Source organism: Brachionichthys hirsutus, chromosome 20 (genome assembly GCF_040956055.1).
Source record: "Brachionichthys hirsutus isolate HB-005 chromosome 20, CSIRO-AGI_Bhir_v1, whole genome shotgun sequence".
Classification (NCBI taxonomy): Eukaryota; Metazoa; Chordata; class Actinopteri; order Lophiiformes; family Brachionichthyidae; genus Brachionichthys; species Brachionichthys hirsutus.
In genome coordinates, this window is record NC_090916.1 from 6,745,862 (window position 1) to 6,757,459 (window position 11,598).

At 49.9% G+C, this 11,598-nt stretch overlaps 1 long non-coding RNA gene across 1 annotated transcript; it reads right to left on the reverse strand.

Annotated features, from left to right (window-relative positions):
* Nucleotides 1-7,280: 7,280 nt before the first annotated feature.
* Nucleotides 7,281-10,884, reverse strand: LOC137909706 (uncharacterized). Its single transcript, XR_011106004.1, has 3 exons — nucleotides 10,753-10,884; nucleotides 8,260-8,363; nucleotides 7,281-7,461 (listed from the first exon to the last, which is right to left on the reverse strand). It is a non-coding gene; the product is annotated as an uncharacterized lncRNA (long non-coding RNA).
* Nucleotides 10,885-11,598: the final 714 nt, after the last annotated feature.

Here is an 11,598-nt window from a genome sequence, read left to right on the forward strand (position 1 = left end):
TTTCTTTTTGTTCTTGTACTTTTTTTTTTTTTTTTTACCGGGTAGCCTGAAAACTGTGAAGCCTCGGGAGTCCCATTCATCTGGTCGCCTTGAACCGGAGCGGAGAACTTTTTTTTTGGGGGGGGGGGGGAGAAAAGCAACAAGTCCAGCCGCCGTTCGATACTTAAAGGGGAGACCTTCCGACATTTAGTGGCCTGACGGCACTTTGAAGTCATGAGGTAAGAAGCTCATTTTCCCCGTATTCACGAAAGTAGCAACGGAGAAAGAGTATCCCAGTTGGACGGGGACCGCGATGGACAAACCGTGCGTTAGTCGTTTTTAAAAGGCTGAACATTTGTCGCTCCCGACAGGACGGTCCACTCGGGGGGGGGGGGGGGGGGGGGGACTTGGTGACACATGTAGGAGGTGTGTCTGCTGAAACGAACCTGTAGCAGGGGAGCCCGCCTGAGACGGACTGCGGCTGCGCAACATGAGTGAATCTCATTATATCGTATGTTAATTGGCTAAATCCTCTTTTCACCAGCTGTTTACAATGACCTGATTAAAGTACATAGTTCAGTGTAATCAATATTACAAATGTCTCTACCCAGAATGACGCTTTAACGCAGTCTCTAAATGATCCATCCCTGAAAGTTGGCACACCGTGTTTTAAAAGTGTGCCTCTTATGAGAGATGCCGTTCAGGTGGTTGAATAATTGAGAGACTGCAGTCGTTAAAGTAGAATTTATTTTGTTGTATGTTGGCGGGGAGAAAACCTTCTTCTGTCACGCTGAGGATTTGAAACGGTTTGCGTTGGTTAAGCGGCCGATGACACGACTGGTGCTGTTGTGCAACGCGGACGGAGAGTCTTTGCTGGCTGCGTTGAAGAGCAAAGATGACCCCAAGCTGACCTTTCTTAAAGACAAAATAAAACTGGAGGTCTGATTGGCCGCTAACATGAGCTGCCATTGGGATGTTTCTTCTTCTTTTTTTTATTTTAGCAATGTCCTTGTCTATTTAGGACGGATATATTATTTGAGTTGTCCGTGTCGAATTCCCTCCAGGAATGTGCCGACTTGACTTGACCCCGGTCGTCACGTCCGACGCCGTTTCCTTCCGCGTGGCGCCCTGAGTGATGTTCGGCTGAACGGCGCAAATGTCAGAAACGTCTCCCGGGGAGGAGGGTGACCTTGGTTTTGTCCCTAGCAGCGTGCTGAGGAGGAGGCGGCGCGGCGCGGCGCGGACGGGTCCTGCTGCCTTTAAGGGAGCCCTTAATGGAATCTGGCTGTTGGGATCTCTCTCCGGGCCAATACGGTGGTCGACAATAGCGCTGCTTGTTTCAAGCTGTGTCCACGAACCCGGGATGGAAGCCGCTATCTTTTCATCCTTCCCTCTCCTCCCGCGTTTAAACGACTTTGTCAGAAGTTGCTATTAACCTCTCGCGTGTCGTGGGGCTCGTCTCTCCGCAACGGCGTGGCGAGCAAAGAAGCCAGATGTGTTCACCGCCATTGTTAAAGGGAGGAAAGCAGGTGTGTGTGTGTGTGTGTGTGTGTGTGTGCGTGTGTGTGTCTGAGTGAGTGGCGGCTCCAGCTGCTAACAGTGGACGCCTCCAGGTTGTGACAACCCTCAGCTATCGGTCGCACACTTCAGCACTCTCTGCTCGGGGTATTGGCAAGAAGCCCTGCCTCAGTCGATAAGCACAATGAGGCTATATTTTCCATTCTTCAAAGTGTGTTTTTTTACAATCTCTGTTGCGCTTGCTCGCCGTTTGTCGGTAGGATATTAATTGTCGCCTCTGGATGGAAACATTTTGAGTCGAAACCGAAGAATTAAGCTGAGAACCACGTGTCTCTGGCTGCTTTAGGCCCCTCACGGACGCCACCATATGCATCAAATCACTCCCATCCAACTGGGTGCATCAGCAAACTCTCTTAAAATTATATTTTTATCAGATACTTCATGGAGAGGCAGGCCCGTTAAAAGTCGTAGCGTGAATTGTTCGACTTTGCACGTCCTCCGATGCGACTGTTGGCACGTCAGCAGCGAATCGCATTCCAGGAACAATAGACGAGTCTGGAAATTGCGTTCAATCCATGATAAGCACGCCCGATTTGTCATCCTTATTGCTTTGTGAGGTTTGACTTCCTTTTAACTCCAGCGTGGTTCCTCTTGAGCTCAGCCTGAACAATGAACAGATGCATGTTTTGTGGAGCATCTGGCCCACAAACTACAAAGCTACCCCGCCGTGTAGCTTCAACGAGAGCCTGTCCGCAATGCGTCCGCACTAAACTGTCGTAAAAATACGAAGTTGGGCGCCAACGAAAGAAGGATTCATTCCAGACGAACGGTTTGAGCCCAGCTGATGTTTAGCAGCACGTGGCTGGCGGTAAGGTCAGAGGAACCTGCGGGGGGGGGGGGGGGGGGGGGGGCACGTTCCTGCAGCACGAGGCTGAGGATGTGTTCATATATACAGTATATATATATATATATATATATATACACTGATCTAATGTTGCTCAGCGTGTTTGCCTGTGCTTCGTCAGGTAGCGCCTAACGCCGCCGTCTCCTTATCTGTGGCTGCTCGATAAGCGACATGGCCGGGATGTGGGGCCGTTAAACGCCGCGGTAGCGAGTCCCCGACGCCCGCTGAGAGAGCGCGTGCCGGCTCCGAGGTGCGTCGGGCTTCACCTCGTGGATGAGTGTTTAAAACGCCCCACTGGAAGAACGGCGTGTTTTAGTCGGTCGGGAGTCGAACCGCAGCCCGGTGCGTGTCTGAAGGAACAATCCGTGCGCTCTCATCCGGTCACGCTGAGTGACGGTGCGTCATCTCAAGGCTAAGGCTGGCCTCAGTTCACTTTAGAGCTGGCACCAGAGTCCCTTTGATGATCTGTAATATCTGCAAAGAACCGGACACATCAAAGACTGTAAATAACTGAAATGAATGACACAAGCTCATGCAGACACCCCCAGCAGCACCTGTCTGTTGTGCTGTTGTCACGGCGACGGCGCTCCAACAGTTTAATACTGCCAGGAGCTTCATTCAGAATGGATTCCCATTGAATGAAGGGATAAGGAGGCTCTGTGCGTTCTGCTTCGCGTGCCAAGCCGCTCGCTGCCGCTCCAGTTCACTGAAACGTGAGCGGCAAAATAAAACGAGTCATCCTCAGCCTGCGGGATCTCCCGAGCCCCGAGCTGCTCCGTGTCCTGGCTTAGCTTCACTGTCAGAGGTGTGGAAACGTGGCGAAATGTCACACCTCCAGCCGGTCCTGCCACAAGAGCTGGTCGGGTGTTTAACCTGCGAGGCCTCGTCCTCGCCGTCCTGTGGGTTTGGCGAGCTCCTGCCATTGACATCACTTCCTGTGGGAGGATGGAATACGATGAAGGTACGATCTGTGTGTGTGTGTGTGTGTGTGTGTGTGTGGTGGACAGGTGCCTGTCAGGATAGCCTTTGCGTCTTTCAGTTTGTGAACGCATGACTAAACACCGACCGCCGTCCCAGCCTGCTATTAACTACAGTCATGGCTAATATCTGTAGCTTCATGTTGGGGATCGATCTAGAAATGCAGGCCAGAGTTTCACTAGAAACATGTTTAGAATATTTATGCAAATTATTCTTGTTTATCTGTCAAAAGTACCTCTGTCTCTAACCATTAGAGGTATTTAGGAGTATTTCTGTCATTGTAGTTTAGTTCCGTATCTACGTATCATGTCTCTGCTGTGCCCCCTCCCCGAATGACCCCCCCCCCTTCCCCTTAAATAGTTCAGTCATCAGAAGTGGTCACCCCGGCGACACAGCAACGCTGCCAAATTGGGTTTGTTTAGCCAACTGTAGCCTCGCTGAATGAATGAATGGATGAGCGGCGAGGAGAAATGAGAGTCGCAGTCCCGGGAAAGATGGAGACGAGGCAATAAAAAGATGGGTGAGGGAGGGAAGGAGGGAGGGGGGGGGTGTAGAGAGGTCATCCACGTTGCAGGCAGGCCTCATCTGCCCCTGCTAATGAAGCCAAACCGCGGACGAGACAATGGCTGTGCTTCTGGGAGAGAATCTTCTGACACTTGAACCCCACGGTCGGCTGTCCTCCGCAGGCTGGACTCACAGGAAGTGGGCGGTTTGAGCCTTTAACCGTCCAAATGGCGAAAGCTTCGGCGTGGACTTCAACTCGTTTTAACTTCCATTAGCAGCCTCATTTGGAACTACGTCTCCCAAGCGTTTGCTCATTAAAGAATTCATATCGAGCTTAAGATGTGGGCTGTGTTTTCCTCGCCATTAAACTGAGATTGTTGCCATTCCCTATCGCACGTAATTACTTTTATTAATTTGGCAAGACAAAGTCGATCCGTGAAGGCGAAGCACTGATTTTAAGGACACGCACTTTAAGGACTGTCGTCTCACGTCCCTCCCTCTGGTGGAGCGCGGAACGGACACGGAAAGATCAAACGGCGTTGGAGGAAGGAGGAGCCCCCGAGACTTTCATTAATGTTTTAGATTCCTCCTTCGCCGAAGGTAATTATAGACCTTTCCGACGTCCCCGGTGCAGCGTTTCCTCCGCGGCCTCCGACCCCTCAGCCACGCAGCTGCTCCCGCAGCAGCCCGCCCATCGGCTGGCGACACACGAGAACAGTTGCTGCTCGGCTGCCGTTCTACGGGCCTTTAGGAGGGGATTCTGTTCTCAGTGATGCGTTTACGCGCTCTCCTCTACTGACGGTGCGTTCGGTGTTTGTCTCCTGGGCTGGAGGAGGTCAGACGGTAATCCCTGCAGGGGGCATGAGTCAGATTACATAAGATTAACGCTTTCTCCGCTTGGCTCCAGAGTTCAGTGCTTGATTATTTAAGTCAACTTCCTATCAGCAAGCATTACGTTTAGGCTAACATCATATATGATGTGAATATTTCCTCTATTTGGATTTTATTTTTCTCTGTGTGTTTGTGCTTGAGCACACGTAAGATGCAACAAACCAGCATGAGGCAGGGTTAAGGTGAGAGTCAGGTGGGATTAGAGAGGTGAGACCTGGACTAAAAGACAATCCGTTTTACCACGGCCACTGGTCTCTGCTTTCATCTACACGAGCGGCCGTCTTCACACACGTCAGCGCCGGCGTGTGCGCCTCAGCCTGTGGGAAGCTCCCATCTGAACATTTTGATGATGTCACACCCGTGAATTCTGTTTTTCCGAGGCAATTCAACCCTATTTAGATGAGATGTGCTTGATAATTATATATTAAATAGCCGTTGATGTTCTTACGGCCTCGTGGAATCCACGCGTGACTGTCGACTGTGGGTTTCTCTGTATAACTCAGCGTTAAATAGTTTGACCCGAGACCCGCTGAACCTCCAGCCTCTTTCTTGTAGTCCGCACTGAGTAATGAAACAGTCTCACTTATTCAAGTCCATTTTATAGCTCCATGTTTGTGCGACATCGTATCCTCGTTTTTAACCCCGGGCAGCAGATGTCACTGGTAGCAAAAACTGGAAGAGGCTTATGTGGCTGGCGGTAATGCCCAATACTCTGCCGTGTGTGTGTGTGTGTGTGTGTGTGTGTGTGTGTGTGTGTGCGTGTGTGTGTGAGAGAGAGAGAGAGAAGCTCAATGCGTCTGAGCCGTCAGGATGTTGGTTGTGATTTTTGGGTAAAGATGGCTGACTCTCCTGGAGTAAATGTGACTGAGGAGGAGAAACAGGTGGCTGTTCCGTTTGTCCATCTGTCCCCCCCCCCCCCCCCCTCTCTTCTACAGCAGCTGTCTGTTCTTCCTCCCTTGGGTCTGCCCTCGGGTCGTGAAACTACAACCTGGAGACGATAAGCAGTCCGGTAAAACAAAGCTAACTGCGAGATCTTGTATTTTTAAGTGGGACACGTTCGGACACGTTTACTGACGTTCACCTGCGTAAATGTAGCGATCCGTCCACGGCGTCTGTGTCTTCAGAGACAAACCGCCAACAGTCCGTCTGTCCTGTCCACTGATGATGTCACCAATGTGTTTTCATTGCTGCCAAATCTAGATTGTGACACATTCAGAAAACCGTGTCACTTCCTGTGCTGAGGCAGCTTTTTGTTCGGCGTAGGTCGCTGGTATCTAAATGATGAAAGCTGCTGTTCTATCTTTTTCTTATTCCTCATTAAAGTGTGTGTGTGTGTGTGTGTGTGTGCGCGTGTGTGCGCGTGCGCAGCGAGAAGCAGCCGGATGCGTTATCATTCTTTGACGAGCAAATGTAAAAATACACCAGCCGTCTGCTCGCCCTCTTTAGCCGTCAGTCTTTCTCTTCATTCGCTTCTCATCTTTTCCTCTTCTCTCACTTCACCTCCATCTTCCTCACGCCCACGCCAGCAGATGGCTCTTAGCTATTGTTTCACGCTGAAAATGCAGCCAGCGTGTTCGGGCTCCGACGGCCGTGATGGAGCGCGTTGGGTACCTGTAAGTTGTGCATCCTTCAGCTCCGTATTGAGATGAGCAGCGTTGCTGCGGGCCGGGCCTTTTGAAGATCGCAACTCTCAGATACTCGACCTCCACTTACGAACCGCTGTCGGTTCAGAACACTTGTCCCTTCGCTAGTACAGTTCCCTTACACCTGAACCCAGCTGTTCTCGGTCTTCGACCTGCTCTCTACCTAAACCCGCCTCCTTTTTGCCAACTAGTCCGATTTCACCACTTGAAGACAGTCGATCGAAAAGATGGTTTTGATGTCTTTTTTGTTTGGTAAAAAAACAGAAAAGAAAACGATGTAAACCAGGCGATGATAAGGAGCCGGTTAGCATTACCTTATAAATCTATGCGCATCTAATCAAAGACTCGCATCAGGCAGCGTCTTCAAGCACACTGTAAACAATGTGGCATCAATAGAGGCTTGACCGGAGACGTCAATCCCTGGCTGTGATGAAACTCGTGTGAACGGGTGTCGGGATGTTTCGTCCTCCGAGGGAACCAAAGACGGCGAAGGTTAATATGCCTGCTAGATTTTGTAATCCGCGAGGGATGACGAGGGAGGCTCTTGAGCGCGAGTCGTAAAAAAGATTTTCACTAATTGAGAATGCAAAGCGCATTCAAAGCCAGCCGGGAGGAGTCGGCGGCCTCTGCGCTGCTTTTTGTGTCTCTTTCTGACGCTTTGGCAGAAACCCTGTCGTCTTTGTGACATTCTTTTTCCGAGCACGTCTCCGAGCCGAAGACGAGACAACGTGGGACTTGGGAGGCCTATCGGCTCGTCATGCTGTTTGCAAAGGCACAGATAAGCAAACACACAAGCCAAAGAGGCTCCACTAATTGTTTTAATGGGACCTCATGCTATAACATAGATATAACAATCCCCCCCCCCCCTCTGAGTTATTGAGGCTTTGATCGTCTGCTGGGTATTCTAGTCGGTGCCACCACGTGATTTCAATTCGTCAGCTTTCATCTGGAACCAATAACGGCATCATAAACCAGATGGGGAGTCCAGGAAGAATCCTTGTGCTTGTTCCGTGTTGATGTATTGATCATAGATGTTCCTCTTTCCTGTGTGTTATGGTGGGCGAAAAGAAAAAAAAGATTCTATTAGTCTAAGTCTGAAAATAATTAAAGATTGCCGACTGTCGTTTGGCCTAAGGATTTGTCGCAGCAGCCAAATGGCTTGTTAATTAGTGAAACCAAATGAAACATCTTCTCTCTGGGGGGGGGGGGGGGGGGGGGCAGCGATGCGTTTGAGCTGCGTTGTAATTAAGTTGTGTTTGTGTAGCAAAAGCCTGAATGGCATGAAAGTTACTGAGGAGTCAGCTGTTCTAAAAGGACCGGAGATAATTAATGAACCTCTGCGATGTGGACTTTCAATCCTTTCTCTCTGCTCCTTTATTTTATTCCCGGTGATTACATAGAATAGACTTTCTTTTATTTTTCTTGCAGATTTTTCGCCACGTCTTGTCGTATTTAATTTTTCACGCTTAAACTCTCAGGTGTCCTAAGTCTTGAGTGACCGGTTTATTCAACACTATTAACTGTCCATGCGTCCACTTCCTTAGGGTCGTTATTGTTCATGCCCCCCCACAGCCTTATTGTAGGACAGGGAGACTGGCAGCACTGTGCAACAAAACACAGACGGCATACATACACTGGCAAACTCAGGAAACCGTGGATGAAAGCCCAAAATAAAACAACAATGCTGCTCACAAACAGCCCCCCCCCCCCCCCCCCCGTGAGAGGAATTCCATGGACTCAGCACAAACTAGAATGGCCCTGACAAAACGTTTTTACAAACTGCTCTCCTTTTTTTTTTTAAACGTAACCAAGAAGCAGTTCAGTGGAAAGCTGTGCTCTTACTTGATTCAAACACAAAGACGTCCCTTGTCCTCCTCTGGAGACAGTGATGCAAGACGACATGACATGTCCGTGTGGGCGTTGACTGTCTGGCAGGAATTTTATGACTGTAAAAAAAAAACTGTCACTGTGGCACACAGATGGGATAAGACAAAGGCATGAAGATAGAAAATAATGGTGCCTTCTGTTATCATTCATGATTCATGTGCAGGGTCTTCCTGAGACACCTTGTGTCTGATGGAATAACGGGGAGGGAGTTAAAAAAAAATTTAGCAAATAAAAGGCTTCTAATCAGAATTTAACTTCATAAATATCCCAGGTTTTGAGGAGGGAAGAACTTCCAAAGTCTCATCCGGATTAGTTAATGACTGCTTATCAATCAAATCTCTTTGTTTAACTACAGATGCACGTTTAAAAGTATAAAGTTTGAAGGGGGTCTCGGTGAAAGAGGAAGAAAAAGTACATGTAAAATCCGCTCAATGCTAATTCCCCTGCAGCTAATGTTAGCACGCCTTCAATGGCGTGTTTGTTCCCGGAGAGCTGAACGCTCCACGGATGACACGGCATCATGTGAGGCGGAAGTAACTTCCTGTGCGTCATAATTAATCAGTTGGGAAAGTTATTATTGGAGATAACGGAACTTTATTCTCTGAGTGGGATGACGTGAGGATAAAACCACCGGTGAGCTCAGGCTGACTTGCAGCCGGATCGCTTGTGGTGAAGGACGCTGGTTCTCCCTTTAGCTCCCTCTATCCATCAGGTTGTTAGCGGGATGCTCTCGCGTTCTTGTGTGTCCGCACGTAAAACCACGCCGGAGCGTGACGGATGGGGCGGCGTGGAGCTTATTGTAGCAACAGATCATCGCTACCAAACACGGCTAATGTTTGCTCTCCTGCAGATCGCCGAGTCGGCACCGCACCGCCAGCAGAGCTGCGTTTTTATGTTGTTCGTGTACACATGGAAACCCACGGGCACGTGCACGCACGTGCACGCACGTGCACGCACATGCACGCACTTGGCTCTGAGTGAAATCCTTCACCGGTTCACACACATTCGCTGCTGTCAAGGGAAAGATGTTTAGACCATCAACGACCATGTGCTCCTGCCTCTCCTCCTCCTCCTCCTCCTCCTCCTCCTCGCAATCCATTGGCCCTCCAATGGCATGAAAAGCACATTGCCATGGAGACCGCATCAATGCTAGCGTGAGAGGTGAATCGAGGACAGGCTGAGTGGAGAAGGAAGAGATGCTGAGGGAAGAAGGGAGCAGCAGAATGAGCTGGAGGGGAAGGGATGAATGGATGAATGGATGAATGGGGGAGTGTGTTTGAGAGAGGGTGGAAGGAGGCGGGGGTGGGGATCTCTAAAAGAACCGATACACTGGCTCTCTCTGTGTTTAGTCCAGGAAGAAGTTTATAGCCATGGGTTGTTCCGGTTTCATTACCGCTGCCAATCACCCCCCCCCTCCTGTATTGATCCTGATCAGATCTCATCCTCCAGGTTTACAACAAAGCAGCCGCACTGGACTCTTGCATGTTGATGGATCAAGCAGGTGTTTCTGAGAAAAGCCCCCCCCCCCAACACTCACCAAGGCCCAGACGGCCTTCAGTGCTGCCCATGCAGAAGCAGCGGATGAAGGCCCCGAATACATTTAGACTGTAGCGATATTTAGACTTGCATATTGATCACTATGGCCTTAGTGAATCCTACCTGATCTGAACAGTGCAGTGAAAAAGCCAGCCTAAGAAATCTTACAAATGTTTTATCTTACAGTTCCATAAATATTCCAGACTTCCAACCATATGTGTACGTTTCTGCTTTTTTTTTTTTTTAGAATTTGTACTCGTTTTAGTATTTGTTGGTGTTATTCAGGACAACTTGAGTTAATTCCCCCCAGAGATGTTGCAGGGACCGTGATGCTAGTCCTCCTTGTTATTCAGCGTGTTTAAAGTTCCATTCTGGATTCATTGGGCACATTTTGTCACGGCGGATCGTAACCGACGACCTCCTGTATCTATTTGAGATCGCCGAGCAGCTCGGACTATTTCAGGGCTGACCGTGACGGTGTGGGTCACGCCATAAATCTGAGCGACTCCTGGTTTCTCCGGAAAGAGGGACACAGGATACGTTTGACCTTTGACCTCCATGATGCAGCAATGGACCTACATATACCCTATTAGGGTCAAAGCCATGTGATGGGGCTCAACAGTAGTCGCTCCAGGTGCAACACAAAAGCTGAAAGTGAATGTTAAAGCGACGCGCACCAAACTCAGACTTGCTCAAGGGCACCTCGGCAGTGCTCTGAGGGTAAAACTGGCCGCTCTCCAGCCACCAGCACACATTCCTCGTTTTGTCTGGGCTGGGACTTGGGCAGGTGGGCTTCGCCGCCCCATGAAAACAAAACTACAAAACGTTGTCATGCTAATCATATATTAATACTCTCTCCTCATCCTCAAAATATCATGATCAGTAATTATGTTGATATATGAGAGTACTTACGGGTTTATATAGGGACTATTAATCGCTCAGAAAGGCTTCACCAAAAGTGCAAAAGTCTTGCAGATGCAAAAATGCTGATTTTGGAATTTGCGTCATTTGTTTAGGACATCACATTTCCTTCCTTGGTAACGGATGCTAACATCTGTACGACTAAACCCTGCATTGGTTCGGCTGATCTGATGACGTGTGGACGTCAGGATACCTATTTTTGAATGAGGCATTCCTCAGGATGGGGGGGGGGTAGTTCTCCTCGACCACCGACTGTGGACCCGTCTCACTCATTTGCGCCCCCACCCTGTTGCTCCACGTTTAGCCCTGGCTCCAGCGGGGTGGGGTCCGTGGGCGAAATGAGAAGGGGGGGGTTGTTCCCAGCAGGCCGCGCTGGTCAGTGGGTTGGTACCTCGCCACTGTCGCTGCCCATCTAAACGCCTGTTTCCTCTCTGCTTCTGTGGCCAGCCGGTCAGTCGTTCAGCCAGCCAAGAAGCTGCTGAGTCAGTCAGTCGGTGAGGAGAGAACTGGTTTCCTTGTAGGTGGAGGCTCCAGACTTCCCCTTTACCGTCACCAGGATGACTCGTGACTCGTAAGTTTCAGTGAACGGGAAGCGGCGAAGCTACTGTAGCGTTTGGGGGGATCAGAGGCTGCCATTGGGTCGAGAAGGCTCAGTCGCTTCTATGATCTCTTTAGGTGCTGCAGCACTACCTGTAGAACAGCCGTAGCCGTAGCACGGACCCTGAGGGACGCCTGGAACCAGTTCAGGGTGGAGGATTATCCCAGTCCGCGTGTCTGCCTCTTCAGCCAGTCTGCTCGCGCCGCTGCTCACCTCGCCGGCCTCTCTTCTCACTCAGA